This window comes from Gossypium hirsutum, chromosome D10 (genome assembly GCF_007990345.1).
Source record: "Gossypium hirsutum isolate 1008001.06 chromosome D10, Gossypium_hirsutum_v2.1, whole genome shotgun sequence".
NCBI classification, from domain to species: Eukaryota; Viridiplantae; Streptophyta; class Magnoliopsida; order Malvales; family Malvaceae; genus Gossypium; species Gossypium hirsutum.
Genome location: NC_053446.1, coordinates 37,218,565 through 37,239,675, shown reverse-complemented (window position 1 = coordinate 37,239,675; position 21,111 = coordinate 37,218,565).

Below are 21,111 nucleotides of genomic sequence, written 5' to 3'. Positions count from 1 at the left end.
AAACCAAGTAATTGTTCAATAAATTAATGAAATATGTGAAAATATGAATTAGGACATAGAAATTATTAAAATATGATTTTATACTTTATTATATAGTTTTCATGCATAAAATGGCTTATTTTATATTAATTTGAGCATATTATATTTTTGAGCTATAAAGTGGGCCATTCATGATTAAATTAAATAATAAAATATAAATTTATATTTAATAATTAATAATTAATTTTTAATATTTCATTAATAAATTAGGTTTTAATTAATTAAGTAAAATTATTAATTAAAGTGGTTAAATTATATTATTTGGTCCTCTAAACTATCTACTATTTTTGGACAGGTCTGAGAGTTCTTCTAATTGCAAAACCATCCAAATTGGGGACCAAGTCAACCCAATTTTCGGCTGCACATGGATGTCATAAATCATTTTTTGGTTTAATTATACAAAGTCCTTAAAGAGTTAAAGAAATCAGAGATTTTCCTAAAGATTTGCTGATGACTGAGTCTTAGTCCCGAGTTGTTGTAGCACTCAAATTGACCAAAAATCAAGGAAAAATTATCCACCTTTTCTCAATTCATGGTCGGACACTCTTGGAGGAAGTTTCAAAGGATGAACACTCCTATTTTTACCAAACTAGCTCCCTTGCCTCACCTATAAATAAGAGCTCATTTCTCACTTTTTCAATCATCCCTCATCCCATCATCTCTCACTCATTCATCATTCTCTCAACTCTTTTAGTTTTCTTTCCCCTTCATAATTCTTGCATAAGGATTTTAGAAATTAAGCCTCTTAAATAACCCTTTAGATGGCCACCTTGGAGAGCCATCAGCGAAGGAGCAACACAAAGAAGCGAAGGAGCCTCATCAGTCAGAGTCTTGGGTGACAGCCACTCTGAATTGGGTTTAATCTTTCTTTTCTTTAAATTAAATTTAAAGATTTTTGTTATGTGTTCTTTGTTCTTGTTTAAAACAATGATAGCTTAAATTTATTTAAGCTAGGATGATTACTTTGATTAAATAATATTTATTTGATTTATGCTTATAATGTTTGTGCCTCAATCGATCATGTTTTCAATTAAAATCAAGTTTGTATTTCATTCATACGTGATTGAATTACACATGAATTAGTTGAGCGATCCTAACCAGACAATGGATAATGGACACATAATTGAAATGTGCATGCTCAATTTAGATCCTAACCCGATTGAATTGTAGGTTGTATAACAACTTTAACCAAGCTCTATTATCTGCATAGTTTTTAGATTTGTGTGATTAAATTATTTCAAACCTAACACGTCCCTGTTACATCACACGAATGCTAAGAAACCCTTAGTAAATAAGGATCAGTAAAATGCATATTTACTAAGTAAAGGATTTCGAAAGGACCTAATATGGTTTCCAAACTCATGAAATATCGAGTTGCCATGGAATGTTTTTTCCGAATGTTATTAAGCATGTTGATAATAAATTGAGTTTAATTAAAGTAATTTTCCTAGTTTATTTATGTTATAATTGTTGCAAATTGTGTTTAATTTTACTAAAATCTATTTTATTCATATAGTTTGCATACTTAGGATAATTTGCATTACGGATCATTGCATTTAGTTTAATATATTTTAATCACCACTTCTCAACTATATTGTGTTTTTATTTACCAAATTGTGAATATAATTTTACAAATTAAGCGACTTAGCACAAATACTTACTTATTACTTGATAACGACTGTGTACACTTGCACAAACCCTAGCATTACAGGTGTATATCATGAACACGCCTAAGCCCAAGAGTGAAGTCAGCCAAGTGCCCATAGTAATAGAATTTATGGACATATTCCCTGAGGAACTACCTAGTATGCCTAAGGATAGGGATATAGAGTTTCCAATAGAGTTGGAGCCTGGAATAGCTCCTATATCGTGTAAATCCTATAGGATGGTGCCAGTAGAGCTTAAGGAGTTAAAGGAGCAGTTATAAGACCTGTTGAGTAAGGGCTTCATTAGACCTAGTGTATCTCCTTAGGTTGCACCAATTTTGCTTGTAAAAAATAAGGATGGATCTATGCGTCTGTGCATAAATTATCGCCAACTGAATAAGGTCTCCATTAAGAATAAGTACCTCTTGCCCAGAATCGAAGACTTATTTGATCAATTAAGCGGAGTTGTGGTGTTCTCTAAGACTGACTTGAGGTTTGGATATTATCAAATAAAAAATAAGAATGACGATATACCTAAGGCAACGTTTAGATCAAGTTATGGACACAATGAGTTCTTAGTAATGCATCTGGATTGACCAACACACCTACAATTTTCACGGATCTAATGAATAGAGTATTTCAACCATACTTGGACCAGTTCAGAGTTGTCTTCACCGATGATATATTTGTCTATTCTTAGAATGAGTTGGATCATGAAGAACACTTAATAATTGTATTAAGGACCTTACGCGAGCATCAATTGTATGCCAAGTTTAGTAAGTGTGAGTTTTGGTTAAAATAAGTGCACTTCCTAGGTTATGTGATTTCAGCGGAAGGTATTAAGGTGGATCCCGCCAAGGTAAAAGAAATCCTTGAATGGAAGCCACTAAAGCTTTGGAGACAATATCTCTACGGAAAAAGGTGCCACATCTTTTCTAATCACAAAAGTCTCAAGTACCTAATAACCTAGAAGGAATTGAATCTATGCCAAAAGAGTTGGCTAGAACTATTAAAAGATTATGACATGATCATCGAGTATCATCTAGGGAAGGCAGATATGGTTTCTATGAATTAAAGTGACAATGGTTGATAATTGAGCATTAATGGCGAAGTTGGTAGTGAAGCCAACCCACCTTTGACAAATTTTGGAGGAACAAATAAAGGACGTCTAATGTGAAAGATACAAGCAAAACATGATGTCAAGAAATGTATCGCAATTCAGTGTGGTTAAGGATGGCGAACTCAGATTTAGGAACTGAGTATTTGTACCGGCGAGAAATTATTTGAGAAAGGAATTATTGAGGGAAGCTCACCAAGGTCCTTTTTCACTTCACTTCGGTGGCCTCAAGATGTATAGATATTTGAAAGACTCTTACTGGTTGCCTAGTATGAAGAAAGAAATTTCTAAATATGTTTACACATGTCTGAAGTGTCAAAGAGTAAAGTCGGAGCATCAAGTTTCTTCAAGAATGTTGTACTCTCTGGCAATCCTCGAATGGAAATGGGATAAGATCACTATTGACTTTTTTTTCTGGATTACCCCTTAGTTCTTCCAACAAGAATTTTGTTTAGGTGGTAGTAGATCGGCTCACAAAGTCAGCGCATTTCCTTCTACTGAACACCACATATTCTATGGAAAATTTTGCTAAATTATATATCACTGAAGTGGTACACCTCTATAGAATGCCATCATCCATTGTGTTTGATAGAGATATAAGGTTTGTTTCGAGATTTTGGAAAAAATTACAACAATCACTGGGGACCAACTGAGATTTAATACTACATTCCATCCTCAGACAAATGGCCAATCTAAAAGAGTGATTCAAGTAGTAGAAGACATGATGTATTACTGTGTAATTGATTTGAGGACAAACTGGGAAAAGTATGTTCCCCTGATTGAATTCGCCTACAACAATAGATACCATGCCAATTTAAAGGTATCACTCTTTGAGCCCAATATGGTAAAAGGTGCAAAACACCTACTTGTTGGGCAGAGCTAAGCAAAAGAAAACTTGTGGGACCAAACTTAGAGTGTGAAGCAGAAGAAAAGGTTCCTATCATTTGCAATCACTTGAAGGCTACTCAGTATCGACAAAAGTCCTATGCCGACTTGGAAAGGAAAGAAAGCTCCTTTGAGGTAGAAGATAAGGTATTGATCTATCATGATTCAGTATTACAGATTAAACTAATTTTTGCACTTTAGGAGCTTGAAAACAAGCATTGTTATTAGGTTTTAATTATATTTTTGTAAGTCTTCCTAAAGTCAATAAAATGTGAAAATTGAGTCTTTTATTAACCTTAGTGGCCGAATGAGGCCTAAGGGTGAACTAATGAAATTTTCAAGTGTGTAGGAGATTGACCGCCTCCGGACGTACTAACGTCCAAAGTGTGAATACTTCAATAAAATATAGAATTATGAGGTGGTATCTGCAAGTATACAGGTCTAGTTGTAATATAGTTTTACAACGGAGTGGCTAAGTACTCCAAGGATCATACCCAATGGAAGTGAACGGTAGATCAATTCTAACCTAAGCACTAAAAGATTTAATTAGTACTTTAGATTCAGTTATAGTACGAAGAATATAAAATAAAATATTTTTTGGGTTTTATAATGATAAAAATAAACAACATAAAAAGATAAAATTCAAGAGATTAAAAAGGAAGAATAAATAAAACCTATGTATGGGTGATTAGCTCGCTTCAGTAATCTCCATCAACTGCCACTTTGGGTTCCTCATCAACCAACTAGTCGCTACCCTAGCAAGATCTTCCGATCTTCCACTAACATAACGAGTCTGTAAGAACTACTTATCTTTCGACCTCACAGTCTAGACCGATTTGGGGTTAAGGTGTTCACAGATGGGCAATACCAATTTTGGGTTAATTCCTACCTTGATGACTTCTTGGGTGATACGACCCGCCCCCGGGAACGGCTATTGTTTCAGCCTACAAGCGAGGCTCATCGTGTTTGCAAGCTGGACGTAGCTCAATTTTATTTTGTGGAGCTTCAATTAGCTTATTTCCAGCTCTTTACAACCTCAATGAGCTCGAACTAGCTCAATAAACTCATTTTAGTTTCTTTTAGTTTTGCATTTTTTTTTATTTTGCTGGAATAAATTTTAGTTAATTTAGTTTAAGCTAATTAACTAATTTAACTAGGTGTTAATTGTGCCTTTAAGTCATTTAATGTGTCTTATTATTTTCGGCATTAATAAGTTGAGTTAATTAATTTGTCTTGATCTAGTTAAATTAAAGATGTCTTGATTTTATTTAGTTTGTCTAAATTTATACATGCATTAAATCTGTCCAGCCGAATTTATGTGTCATGTTTATTAATATTCAAGTTGTCACAATGATAATTAGGATGTTCACATTATGTTTTTAATTAAGTTCATTTGTGTTATGTAGGTGCACCCGAATTTGAAGATACATTGGGCAGATTCATGCATGTAGATTCAATGAATGTGAAGGTGCATGTGCAGCTGGTTTAATGCATTAAAGTTGATTAATTTTAGTGTTTTTCAAGGCAACTATTCGGCCAAAAGTGTCCAAGTTGTTCATCCCTCCAAGCTTGGCCGATTCTCTTCTCAAGGGAGCATAAAGGCTATTCACACCATGGCTGTTCGGTTCAGCCATGTTCACACCATGGGGACTCTTCAAAACCTTCCATTCACACCCCAAAAAGGCTGCTCAATTCCTCTTTTAATGCTGGTCGTTTTTCATCAAGAGTTGCCTAATGAATGAGTCAATTAAACTCATTAGGTGAACTTGGCTGCTACATGAATCTCCGAAATTCATTTGATCAATTTGGAAGCTTTAATTTTTGGTCACCATTCAGCCGAATCTACATTGGCCAATATACATGGATTTAAGCTGAATTTATTTCAATGTTTGCTTAGATATTAAGTCTTGAACTTGTCTATTCGGCTACTAGTCACTCAAGCTATAAATAGTTGCTGAATTTCTTGTAAAAGGACTTTTTGCCAAATTTCTGAATGAAACATAATTTTAGTGAGAAATTCACTCTCTTTATTCTCCAAAGCTCAAATTGACTTATCTTCAACGAGTGGCGTCAATCTGACTTTGTTCGAACTTATCACCCATTGGTGTGGCGTTCTTCATACCGTAGGTTCCTATTTTGCTAAATAGAGGGTCTCGGTTTTTATCCTATTTCCATTTCTTTCTTTGAAACCTTAAGCCCGGGTCCTTATTTGATAATAAGGGTTCGATCTTATTTCATCGAATTACCCAGCAAACAACAACCCATTAAACTCCTTTGTTCCTAAAGCCATCCAACTTCAAACACCAAGACTTGAATTTGATTCAATTCCGATACTACCTAATTTCGATCGGGAAAGATTACGACTCGTCTTTACATCCGAAACGAGCTCGTATCAGTTGGTACCAGAGCTAGCTAAATTAGGTACTTAAATCGTAGCTTCGGAAAAAAAAAAGTTAAAAAAAAAGGTTTTGAAAAAAAAAATCCAAAAAAAAAAGAAGGAAAAAAAATTGCAAAAAAAAATTGCATACGGTCTAGGTGCGTACGAAAAGAACGTGAAATATCCGTAAAAAAAAAAAGAGTCTGGAAACACTTCAACAAAAATTTTTCCAAAATCATATTATACACCCTTTTATACCCCTTTGAGTGAAATTTCACACTATTAAAAAAAATTTCAATTCGTGAATTCATTTTATACGCCACATCTTTAAACCTTTCTTTCTTTCGAGCCTACCCTAAACCATACGATTTTCCCTTGTTTAGCCTTTGAAGCTGACCCACAAGTGGGATAAGTCTAAGGTAGCTTTTTAGAATATTGAGAGTTGGATTTGAGAGGTAAAAGGCAAGAGAGTACATCAAGAAAAAGCCATTAAAGAGTGTAAACACGAGTGGAGTGCCGAATTATTTTTTCTTTTTGAGTGAATTGTGAGTTTTTGTTGAGAGGTTATAATTTCATATATCAAGAAATCCTACAAAAAACATGGCAGAAAGGCAACCTGTTCGAAATGTGTCGGACTTGAATTTGCAAGCATTGCTACGCGAGGTGGAACGATTGTTCGATCAAAAGTTAGAACCGATTCAAGATAGACTTGATCGTGTGGAAGGAAGAGCCCAACGAAGGAGAACTCCCTTAAGCCCTCCAAGAAATCGAGGACGACAATCTGATTTAGATGATGAATCTTTCGAGTCGATTGAACACGAAAGTGATCAAGGGTCCAATGCGAATGTTCAACGAAGAGGCCAACGCAACCGAGGCCAACAAAATCGAAGGAGGTTCGATGATGACTTGAAAAGCATTAAGTTGTCAATCCCTTCATTCCAAGGCCGATCGGATCCCGAAGCTTATCTCGAGTGGGAGAAAAAGATCGAGCTTATATTTGAATGCCATAACTATTCTGAGGCCAAGAAAGTTAAGTTGGCTGCTATCGAATTTTCGGACTATGCAATGGTGTGGTGGGACCAACTTACAACTAGCCGAAGGCGAAATGGCGAGCGTCCTATCCAAACATGGTCCGAGATGAAGGCTGTAATGCGACGACGTTTCATCCCTTCGTACTACCATCGGGAGTTGTACCAAAAACTTCAAAATCTTACACAAGGGACGAGAAGCGTGGAGGATTACTTCAAGGAGATGGAAGTGGCCATGATTCGAGCTGATGTGGAGGAAGATCGAGAGGCAACTATGGCTCGTTTCTTAGCCGGACTTAACCGTGAAATTGCCAACATAGTTGAGTTGCAACACTACGTAGAGATCGTCGATATGGTTCACATGGCGATCAAGGTCGAAAAGCAACTCAAAATGAGAGGAGCCGTACGTGGTTATTCCTCTTCGAATGCATCTAAGTGGAACCAAGGGGCAAGTAAGAATGTTTCAACAAATCAATCAAAAGAAACTGTGGTGCCCATGAAGTCCAACAAGTCTGTGGCTGAATCTAGCAAAGGTAAGGCCATTGAAAATACTCAATCCCGAACACGTGATATTAAGTGTTTTAAGTGCCAAGGGAGAGGGCACATCGCAAGCCAATGCCCAAATCGTAACACAATGATCATGCTTCCCAATGGTGAGATTGAATCGGAGGATGAAGTAGACAAAAACGAAGAAGAAGTTCAACATCCATCCGAAAATGAAGATGAAGTAGAATTTGCTGTTGAAGGTGAAATGCTCATTGTTAAAAGAAGTCTTAGTGCACAAAGCTCTATAGGTGAACCGCAACGCGAGAATTTGTTTCATACCCGATGTTATGTTAATGGAAGGGTTTGTAGCGTTGTGATCGATGGCGGGAGTTGCACAAATGTTGCAAGCACACTTATGATCAAGAAGTTGTCTTTGCCGACCCTTAAGCACCCAAGTCCCTATAAGATGCAATGGCTCAATGAAAGAGTCGAACTTAAGGTAACCAAACAAGCCTTGATTTCCTTTTCAATTGGAAAGTACCAAGACGAGATTTTGTGCGACGTTGTGCCCATGCATGCGGGCCATTTACTGCTTGGGAGGCCGTGGCAATTTGATCGGCGAGTCAAGCACGATGGGTTTTCTAACCAATATTCGTTCAAGCACAAGGGCAAAAATATCACTTTGGCCCCATTGTCTCCACAACAAGTGATGGAAGATCAACAACGATTAAAGCAATCTTTGGAAGAATTGAATGAACAAAAAAGAAATTGAGAGAGAGTGAAAAAGAAAAGAATCTAGATTGTGAGAAAAACAAGATCAAAGAAAAAGAAAGTGAAAGAAATTTGAGTGAGAGAAAGAAAAATGTTTTGATTAATCGTTGTCTTCCTATCTCTTCATTTTTTCAGGTTAAACCAAGCAAGGAATTACGATTACATTATATTCCTGAGAAGAGAAGGTTCATATTGCGAGAGAATGGTAAAACCGATCTTCAAATCCCTAATTTCAAGGATAAACAAGGTTTGATTTCTGAAAAACTAAAAACATCTCTGTTTTGCTCAAGAAGTGATGATGTTCGTGACTATGATGAGTTTGATGAAGAAGTGAAAGGTTGTTGGCCATTGTTAAATTTAAATGTGCAAAACTTGATTCTATTTAGTGATCTTGTTTGTTTGGGCCGACTAATACTTGTCCTACATATTGGCTCAAATGAATTATTGTCGACTTGTGGTTACTCTTTAAAATCATTTTCTTCATTGGATGAGACTTTGCATGGTAAAGGTGTGATAAATCAATTTAATTGTTTGAATCACGAGTGTTTGAATCCTTTTGATCAAGTGTGGGTTGGGATATGTGTTTATTTGAATGAACTGTTCATATTTGAAGAATTATTTCCCATGACTAGGTCATTGATGAAATTGGAAAATCCATTTGGAAAGGTAAGGCTTATCTATATTCTTGAATTCGACAATAGCTTATCTGCTCCAATTGTGATTGAAAATTTGGTAAGAGTTTGCAAGTTTTTAGTTCATCGTGTCATTTATAATTTTCTTTATTGTGTAGGTGACACCTTGAAGTGGCTTTGCCCTAAAGAGGGAGGGCAAGTAACTAATCGGTGTTATTTTCAATCTATTCATGAATTTCAGGTTGTTGGGCATAAGTTTGTTAAATTTAACAACCAAGGGGGCTTTGTTAAGGAAGGATATTTCGCGAGCAAATGGCCCGATTTGGGGACAAATCGCTTTAAAGAGGGAGGGGATGATACGACCCGCCCCCGGGAACGGCTATTGTTTCAGCCTACAAGCGAGGTTCATCGTGTTTGCAAGCTGGACGTAGCTCAATTTTATTTTGTGGAGCTTCAATTAGCTTATTTCCAGCTCTTTACAACCTCAATGAGCTCGAACTAGCTCAATAAACTCATTTTAGTTTCTTTTAGTTTTGCATTTTTTTTATTTTGCTGGAATAAATTTTAGTTAATTTAGTTTAAGCTAATTAACTAATTTAACTAGGTGTTAATTGTGCCTTTAAGTCATTTAATGTGTCTTATTATTTTCGGCATTAATAAGTTGAGTTAATTAATTTGTCTTGATCTAGTTAAATTAAAGATGTCTTGATTTTATTTAGTTTGTCTAAATTTATACATGCATTAAATCTGTCCAGCCGAATTTATGTGTCATGTTTATTAATATTCAAGTTGTCACAATGATAATTAGGATGTTCACATTATGTTTTTAATTAAGTTCATTTGTGTTATGTAGGTGCACCCAAATTTGAAGATACATTGGGCAGATTCATGCATGTAGATTCAATGAATGTGAAGGTGCATGTGCAGCTGGTTTAATGCATTAAAGTTGATTAATTTTAGTGTTTTTCAAGGCAACTATTCGGCCAAAAGTGTCCAAGTTGTTCATCCCTCCAAGCTTGGCCGATTCTCTTCTCAAGGGAGCATAAAGGCTATTCACACCATGGCTGTTCGGTTCAGCCATGTTCACACCATGGCTGTTCGGTTCAGCCATGTTCACACCATGGGGACTCTTCAAAACCTTCCATTCACACCCCAAAAAGGCTGCTCAATTCCTCTTTTAATGCTGGTCGTTTTTTATCAAGAGTTGCCTAATGAATGAGTCAATTAAACTCATTAGGTGAACTTGGCTGCTACATGAATCTCCGAAATTCATTTGATCAATTTGGAAGCTTTAATTTTTGGTCACCATTCAGCCGAATCTACATTGGCCAATATACATGGATTTAAGCTGAATTTATTTCAATGTTTGCTTAGATATTAAGTCTTGAACTTGTCTATTCGGCTACTAGTCACTCAAGCTATAAATAGTTGCTGAATTTCTTGTAAAAGGACTTTTTGCCAAATTTCTGAATGAAACATAATTTTAGTGAGAAATTCACTCTCTTTATTCTCCAAAGCTCAAATTGACTTATCTTCAACGAGTGGCGTCAATCTGACTTTGTTCGAACTTATCACCCATTGGTGTGGCGTTCTTCATACCGTAGGTTCCTATTTTGCTAAATAGAGGGTCTCGGTTTTTATCCTATTTCCATTTCTTTCTTTGAAACCTTAAGCCCGGGTCCTTATTTGATAATAAGGGTTCGATCTTGTTTCATCGAATTACCCAGCAAACAACAACCCATTAAACTCCTTTGTTCCTAAAGCCATCCAACTTCAAACACCAAGACTTGAATTTGATTCAATTCTGATACTACCTAATTTCGATCGGGAAAGATTACGACTCGTCTTTACATCCGAAACGAGCTCGTATCATTGGGGTTGTCAGACGGTTTGTTTCACATTCTCCCTTTCCAAAAGAGCTAATATGTTGAGTAACCCTACAAAATAGTTAACAGATCATACCACCACTAGCTAATCCCCCAAAGAAGGATTAGTTCTTCATGGCCTTCATAAGCAATATAGAATCGATGTAAAGAGAAAGCATGCTAATTAAATCGACAAGATAGAGTAAATGAAAGTGCCTGATTGTATTGATATTAAGCGTAAATCCACGAAGTTGAATGATTCTACAATTCAGAACTCTTGAAAGAAAATCATGAACAAATAAACTAAACTATAGAAAACTAAGAAAGAAAATGGAACTAAATATAAAGAAAGATACTAGGTTAACTAAAAAGGTGGGTTTAACATGTGCCAAATGAGCCTATTTATAGCCTTCAAGTGGCCGTCGTCCTTAACCCTAGGTCACCTGACGTTTCAAAGCTTTAAGTTTGATTGTGTGGACCAAAACACCCCTACTTCATGTCTAATTTTCATCCCAGAGTCGATGTTGCGACACACCAAGACTTGTGTCGCAACATAGCAACCAGTTCCTCTGTAGCCATCTTCAGGGGTATGTTGCGACACCCTCAATCTATGTCGTGACACCGAAGATAAACTTGAGTTTTCTTCATTTTGTTCCCTATGTTGCAACATCAGTCCTCCCATGTTGCGACATAGCATCCAGTATTATTCTAAAATGCCTTCTAATGGTCTCCTGTACACTCACAAAGTACATTAGCTTTACATGTAAATAAAACTAAAGAAACTTAACTAAAATGTAATGAAAATGCTTGTATTCAGCCTCCTTAAGTGTGAAAACTAATTTAATCTGCTACACTAAATTTTGGCAGATCAAACTCCCCCACACTTAAGTCATTGCTTGTCCTCAAGTAACATAAACAAAAATGATAAATAAACATGATGACCTTTGAGCAAGTATGATATAAGTATTGACTTTGGAGCATATGCCTTAGGCATTTAATGTTTCCTAACTACTTCAACATGATGAATAGTTAACTTACCACGTTTGACTTCAAACATCTAAGTTCAGTATGTTACAAAATATACAAGTATCCAGGTTCTCTCCTATAGGAATTCATCAACAAATCATACAAGTACTTTGATTATTCGAGCAGAATACAAATAGTCGTTTATTTACATGTCTAGTGTAAACTCTAATTTATATAAGGTTTTATGCTTTTTGGCACCTTTTAACTTAAAAATAATATAAATCCTGAGTATTTGATCACTAATTGAGTGAATTTTGTTTATACTTCAATAATGGGCATCATTTAATGAGGAAAGTGATTTTATGTTATTTTGCATTAAATTTATGCATAATTTAATTATTTTTGCTACTTATTGATCTTGACATTATTTAATGCAGTTGCACTAAGGAAATTATGCATGATTTATTCATAAAATAAAGTTACATAGACATGCCCAAGTTCACTTTACATGGACGACAAACACATGTAAAATGGGTCATGAAGAGGTTTTTTTTCATCCAATTGAAAATGGATCAATTGATGGACAAGTCTGGTAAGCAATTGGGTCACCAAACTGTCCAAACAAGGGAGAATAAGCCTAAATATGGCAAAGGCATTTGGACTACTAAAAAATTCCTTTTTGGGAGATTTACTGAAGATCCCTACACTTGCATGAATCAAGCAACCAAACAACTCCCTCTTCCACAATATGTGGCCAGCCAAGTAAAAGAGTAAATGGGAGGATTTTTCACACTATTTTTAGTAAACTTATCCACCAAACTTCACTATAAATACCCACCTCCATTGTCTATTTCAAATCATCCCTCATCCCTCATCCCTCATTTAACATTCATCCTTCATTTCCTCTCATCATTCACTAACCTCTCATTTTCTCTCATTCATAAACCCTCCATTTTCACCTTCATTTAGTTAGGAATTCTTTAAGAAAATTCTCTCTTAGTTGGCCACCTTAAGGAACATCTTGCAAAGGAGAAATTATGAGGATTGGAGGAAGCCACCATGACCAATTTCGGAGGATTGCCAAAATTATTCTGAGTGTTTTCTTCCTTAATTTTTATTGTTGTTCTTGTTATTCAACATGTTTGCAATTTGCTTTAATGTTTTTTCATTTATAATGGTAGCTTAATTATTTTTAGCTAGGATGATTGCATCAATTCAATAAAGTTTATTTGAATCATATTATGATGTTTTGTGCCTCAGTCGATCATGTTTTTAATTAAACTCAAGCATGGATTTCATTTATGCTTGATTGAGTGCATTAGAATTAGTTGAGCGATCCTAACCAGACGATGACTAATTGATGCAATAATTGAAAAGTTCATGCTTAATTTAGATCCTAACTCTACTAAATTAATGGTTCATAATAACTCAAGAGAGATCTATTATATTGCATAGTTTTTAGGTTTATGTGATTAAACTGTTTCAACTCTAACCTTTCCTTGTTACTTCACATGAATTCTAAAAAACCCTTAGTAGAATATGATTAGTAAAATGCATGTTTTTTCTAAGTAAAAGATTTCAGAAGGACTTAATATTGGTTTCAAACTCATGAAAGATTGAGTTGCCATGGAATATTTTCCAAAACATTATTAACATGATGAAAATGAACTAAGTTAATTGATGTGATTACTCCAGCCTATTCATGTTGTCGTTGTTAAAATCTTGTGAATTCTGCTGCGAAATCGATCTCATTCATTTTATTGCATACATTGCATTTAAGGATCATTTTGCATCTAGATAGTTATTTTTACTTAACATCAACCAATCAAAACTATTGTGTTTTTCTCACCAAATTGTTAACTTTAATTTTACAAAATATTGGTGAAAATATACAGTCTCTGTGGAGATGATAACTCTTATACTTACTTATTACCTGATAACAACTATGTACAATTGTACAAACCATGCGTTACAAGTTTTATGCATCGTTTTCAAGGATTGTTTCCCTAGTCATTTTTGTGAAATTATTCTTTGCAATATGGTTTTTCTTTTATTTTTTTTAATTTCTAACTTTACTAATTACTTCTTTAATTTTTTTTATTTTCTTTCCAGGTCTTCATGATTTTAGATCGAATTAATGATTTGCTCCCTATAGACCCTTAAATCGAATGGGCATTTAGACAAAGAAGACGAGAAAGATTAGCCTAGAGACAAGCCGTAGACATGGATCTTGAGAATCAAAATGATGTTCAAGGGGATGGAGCAACTAATGCTCGAAATCCAATCCTTATTGTTGATGATAAGGATCGACCCAAAAGACAGTATGGCGTGCCACTTTTTAATGAACTAAACCCAAGATTTAGGAGACCGGAGATTGAGACACCACAGTTTGAATTAAAGCCTGTGATGTTCTAGATGCTTCAAACAATAGGCCAATTAAGTGGAATGCCCACAAAAGATCCACATCTTCACCTTCAATTTTTTATGGAGGTGAGTAATTCCTTCAAGATAGCCAGTGCAACTGATGACACATTGAGCTTGAAGTTGTTTCCATACTTATTACCAGATCAAGCACAAGCATGGCTTAATTCGTTGCAATCCAATTAAATTTTTACTTGGCAAGAATTAGTTGAAAGCTTTATGGTAAAGTATTTCCCACCTAGCAAAACTGCTAAGTTACGGAATAAGATCGCCACTTTTCAGTAGATGGATAATGAGTCCCTATACGAGGCATGGGAAAGATTCAGAGAGCTACTACGTAAATGCCCACACCACAAGAGTCTATATTGCATCCAATTGGAAACATTTTATAATGGTCTCAATGCACACACAAGGTTGGTGGTACATGCTTATGTGAATGGTGCTCTCTTGTCGAAGTCTTATAATGAGGCTTACGAGATTAACGAGAGAATGGCCAGTAACAATTAATAATGGCTGACAAATCAAGTAGCTTCAGGGAGATGAATAGTCGGAGTGCATGAAGTAGATGTCCTTACTTCAATATCAACTCAAGTATTGTCTATCTCTTCAATGTTGAAACAATTTACTACTAACAATTTAAATCATGTTGCAACTCAACCACCAACCCACTACCAAAGAGCTAGGGCAAACAATAATTACATGTAGCATAGATCAAATCAACTTTTTGGTTTCAATCAACAAGTTCAAAAACCATTGCAAGTTGAATATTCCAATAATGTGGAGAATTTGTTGAAGGCGTACATTGCTAAAAATGATGCCTTGATTCAAGGCCAAGCAACAACATTAGGGAATCTGGAAAATCAAGTGGGACAATTAGCTAATGAGCTTAAAAGCAAACCCCAAGGTGTTGCATCAAGCAACATAGAAAATCCTCTACCAGTTGAATCTTCCAGTAATATTAAGAGCGTATTAAAAGCTTACATGACGAAGAATGATGTGACTTTGAGAAATTTAGAGAACTAGATGGGGCAGTTAGCCAACAAACTTCGAAATAGACCACAAGGAGCTTTGCCTAGTGACACAGAGAACTTAAGAAAACTGAACAAGGAGAATTGCAAAGCGGTCAATTTACGAATTAGAAGGATTTTTGAACCCAAGGAGGTTGAGGTTAAAGATGAACCTCAAGAGAAGAGGAAAATCAACCAACAATTGAAATTCCTACACCAGAGAAGCCAAATTCTGAAGGGGTAAAATCTAAAATAGTGAATTCTGATAAGCTAACCTCTTCGTTAGATAAAAAAATATTACCTTGAAAGAGCTATAGTTCCACAACCTCCACATCCTCAAAGACTCAAGCAACATAAAAAATAAGATACTCAATTTAAGAGAATGTTGGATGTGTTGAAACATCTATGTATCAACATTCCATTGGTGAAAGCTTTGTAGCAAATGTCGAATTATACAAAAGCTATGAAGGAATTTTTGTCTAAGAAGAGAAGGTTTGGGAAATTTGAAACTGTAGCCCTAATTATAGAATGTAGCCTATTTTGTCAAAACAAGTTGCCTCCACTATTGAAGGATACAGGAAGTTTCACCATACCTTGTTAGAGTATGCCCAAAGATCAATCATGAGATGGTTGTAATAACATACTTGATTTATCATGTTTATTAATATAAGGCGTTACCATTATTATTTCAGTTTCTTTTCTGTGTATATAAATAAACTGTTTTATAATAATGTCCTGAGAATAATATGATTATTCTTAAAAGTTCCTTAGTCAAGTATTATTGTTGGATAGGACAACGATAATGCATTAAGACTAACATGTAGTTGATTGATGATAAAGAGTTGCCATTGATATGGAATGTCAGAATCATTACATGAATATGTGTGTTAGAGAACAACATATTGGACTGACCCGTTATGAGTATGTTTCTTGGATTATTATGTAATTGTCACGACATTACTCATAATGATTAATATTTATATAATCCTCAGACTTGAGATCATCATAATCCCAACATCGTGAGTTGTATATTTTGATACAGTCAAACGTACACCGTAACTGGTTGTTCTATAAAGACTGATGTTGGATATACCACAATCTATGTAGAGGGATATGGTTGGTCGATATAGGATAAGTCCCTCCTACATAATGGGAGTAATATCTTAGGCCACTTGATTAAGTGAGACTAGAAATGCATGGCCATGCTCAAATAAGTTGATATTAGATGTCATACTTATTTGTATATCGTAGTCTGCTTAAGATATCAAGGAACATGGAATGGACAATGCAAGTGTGACTATTCCATGACTTGTGTCCAATCCAGAGATAAAGGACTTAAGGATTATTGCATAAAAGGTTAATATAAAAGGTTATGTCGAATCATGATCTCTTGTGACTTAGGTAGCAATGATGCATTGCTAGATGCCACTCATTGTTCGTAGCATTAGAATCGTTCTAGTGTTACTGCTAACGTTACAAGAACCTACAGGGTCACACCCTATAGTTGAAATGAACGGAATAAATCATAGTTGGTATTGTTTTTGGGGTCGCTTGAATTAAATTAATTATAGAATTAACTTAATTCGGTAATCAAATTTCCAACACATTATGTACAAGGTTGTTGCACGTATAGTGAGGACATGAATTTGGTTAGCATAAGAATTCAAATAAATATATGGTTTACCAAACTTATATTATAATTAATGTAATTATAATTTTCGGATTAAAATATTATTTTATTTATTTAATTCTTAAAAAAAACCCTAAAATAAAAGGATATATATAATCTCGTTTTTCTTTGTTTGAGTCTAGCAGCCTTCAAAGAAAAATAACTCTCAAAACTGTTTTGGGGATTCCTTCCGTTCGTAGTCAACTGGGTGGATTACGTAGAGGCCGGAATCACGATAGATTGCGGTTTGGTTCGACAGCAGATCAGACTACTCGTTGTTAAGGTGTTGCTGTCTACTCTGAATAAACATTAGGTAATTTCGCAACCTCTTTCACCCCGATTCATTCGTCACACATGGATCCCTGGTTAGGATCGCCGGATTTTTATTTTTCGCTACGCCATAGGGGTGCCGGCGATCCAACATACCTTGCAATATTTGATAATCCTATTATGGTAAGGCTTTGTGCGATCAGGGACCGAGTATCAACTTGATGCCTACGTCTATGTTTAGACTATTAGGTATTGGTAAGGATAGACTAACTACAGTTACAGTCCAACTGGCGGATTGATCTTTGGCATACCTAGAAGGAAAGATTGAGGATGTATTGGTACGTGTTTATAAATTCATATTTCCTGCTAACTTTATTATCTTAAATTTTGAAGCAGATAAAAAAGTACCAATCATCCTAGGATGGCCTTTCTTGGCAACTGGCAGGACGATAATCAATGTACAGAAAGGTGAACTCACCATGTGAGTTCAAGATAAACAGATGAACTTTAATATGCTTAAGGCCGTAAGATATTTTGATGAGGTTGAAGATTGTTTTGTTAACTCCAAGGAAGATCTGATGGTTCTTGCAAAAGTAGAATATAATGATCCATTGGAAGGTATTTCATCTGATTCTCTATATCAAGATAAGGATGATATATGTTTGGAAGCTAACTCGGAAAGATTTAATTAAAAATCTCAATTCGAATCATTAGAGCTATCATCACATGAGTACAAGAAACCCAACGGTTTTGAAAAGGTCATTAGATACTAAAAAGAGTTTTGTCGAGGGACAAAAGATATTGAATCAATCTTGAGTAGTCGATCCTGGGAAACTCGAGCCTCAATGGTTAAAAGCAAGGATCATAGACCCCATCTATGACATTCAATGGGTGAGACTTGCACCAAAGAAAGAAGGTATAACAGAAATTGAATTGATTTCATTAAGGATCATCACGGGTAGGCAGATTTGTATGAATGACAAAAAGTCGAACAAAGCAAAGTAGAAAGACCATCTCTCACTGCTATTCTTTGATCAAATGTTGAATATAATTATTAGGCAACATTATCTCTTCTTTCTAAATGGATACGATTGGTAGGATAAATAGTCGTTTGACATCACCTTTGTCAGTGACAATCAACTATAACATTGAGGGATTTCTCTTCACTCTCTCTATCATTAATTTATTTTTAATTTTTTTCTCTCATTTGAATAAATAGCATGCTTAAAAATTATTTTTCTTGATTTAGTACTGAAATAAATTCTGTCTAAAGAGATTGCAACTTAAGCAAGACCATTTGTGGCCCCTCCATCCTCTCTTGAGAATTTAATTTGATGTAATTTTTTGAGAAGAAATTTTCTAAGTAGCCCAAAAGAAATTTTTTCATTTTCATTCTAATTTTTATTTCCAATTTTTTTATTTTATGTTCAATAAGATGGTCAAGTTGGCCCAAGGTTTAATAATTTTATTTCTGTCAAGTTTTTGTAGGTAATAAAATTTCTGCAATTTTGGACTCAAAGCCCAAAACAGTGATGAGGAGAAAAATATCCAACGCTCGCTCCCCTTTCCCTTCGTCGCAAAATCACTTCCCCATGCTACAGCAATCTCGAAAAAAAAAGGATAACACAAATTAATAAAAAGGGGAGGAATTTCTTTTATTTCTTTTTCTTTAGTATTTATTTTTAAGCATTTATATTTTTAGTTAGTATTTTGCTTTCGCACAATAAGTAGGAAATTGGAAACATGAATAAATTAAGCTCAATGCCTCTTTTCTAATAAAAAGCAAAGTAGTGTGATAATGTGAATGAACATGTCTAGGATTGGATTGTTAAGAAAGACTTGGTTCTTAAACAGTCTTCATGACTCACCTCTCTTTTCTTGCAACCATACCTGGTGTTCAGTTTTTATTCATTATTTTTCTCCGCAACGAGGATATTGCTTCTTTTTAAAGGGGGTAAGGCAATATTTTTATGAATTTTAATTTTTTTCTTAAGTATGATTCAATGTTTAAACAAAAGTATGCTAAAATAAAATGGTGTTCAGAAAAAAAATTTGTTCATAAGTTAGCTCAACTGCAGCCATGATTTATGATTTTATCTGAGTTTTTTTATGTTATCTTAGGTTATGGAGTGCTTGTATGTTCTTAGGTATTATGTATTCTTTTTTCATGAAAATTTGATTTCCTTAGAAATAGATATGGATGAAGGTTTAAGTCCTTAGAATTGACTTAGTAACTTTCTTGAGACGAAATCCTAGGAGGCATAAGAATCTAAACATGATATAGGCACATTTTCTTTGGATTGTTTGATCCTTTCAAGCCTACCATATGAATTTAACCCCTGAAACTTTAGTTTGATCCTTTTAGCCTATTTTATTGTTTTTGTAATTCAACTTCATCAGCATTGTTCAAGATTTTTGGGACAATGAGTTCTATGTCTATTTGAATTTTCAATTCACTGTCTATTTCCTCTACTAGCTCCATATCTTCTCTTTTCAAAGTTTCGTTTGATTCGTCTGAATAGTCTTTTGTCTACTGAAGAGGATAATAATCTGGAAGTTCTCCTTCTTCACAAGAATCTATGATGAGATTCTCTTCTCTGCTCCATTTCAGACTTAGCACCTCTTGGTACCTTTCTAATTGCATATCATCGTGGTCATTATCAGCTTGGGGAAGAATTGAGTTTCTCCTCGAGGTTGAATTAATTCAAGCATTAGTAATTATTGATTCTTCTGGATCTCCCAACCTTCATAGACTCTTTCTTCGTAAACATCTTCATCATAATCGAAGTCATCATTGGACCACATATAATAAAAGTCATCCATGATTTTTTGTTGACTGATTATTTGGTTGACAGTGTCTAGGATTCTTAAAGAAAAAACAAATGTTAGAAATGTTAATCAACAAAATAAATTTAAAGTCATAACTATAACCTACAAATTTCCTAATTATTCTTTTAAAGTGTAAAAACTAAAATCAATCTAGTGATGTTGCCTCCCTGACAAAGGCGCCAACAACTTGACCGCCTCCAAATGTACTAATGTCCAGAGTGTGAATATTGCAAAAAAATATATAAAGACATTGCAGTATTCGCAAGTATACAGGTCGAGTAGTAATATAGTTTTACAACGAAGTAGGTGAGTACTCTGAGGATCGTACCCAAGGGAGGCAAGTGCCAAATCAATTCTAACCTAAACACTGAAAGATCTAATTAATACTATTGGAAAAAGGTGTCACCAATAATACTTTTGGATGGTTTTAGCGACTATTCAGTAGATGTCATAGGTATACCCACATTTCTACTTAATGCCATCACTAGGTGGGGAAAGAAGACTCCCACCATCTGGCTACCAATGCATCTCCTCATTTTCTGATGAATCCATTTACCAATACATACCTGCTTTTTCTACAAAATTGCATAGAGTAACACTACTCTAAAAGTATTAATATTAGAAACATTTAAAGTAGGTGTGATTCTTGTGCATAAAAAATTTGACCCACATTTTAGCCTCAGGAAACATGATCGATTGGTGAAAGGATACAGGGATATTGGTATATGCACGATATTTTCATTCACCCCTACCTTCAATCAAGAAGTTTATAATACTATCCATATCTATATCTCAGAAGTATTCAAGATCGGTTACTCGCACTTCTTTCCCCCATACAAGTATCATATCCCACATACGACCTTCAATATTTCTAGACTCATGGTCCCGTAAAGACGCATAAAACTTTGAACAATGGGAACCATGGTATTCTCTTTCAAGCTCGTCCAAAAATGTTCCCACCTATGATATTTAACTAAAGGCCATATGTCCTTAAATATACCCATTAATAGATCGAATCCCCTCTCTTAGATAAAGGTTTTTCCTTGAAGTTTCGTAAAATATTTCTCAATATCTAGGTTTGCAAAATTAGGAGGGTCTGGATC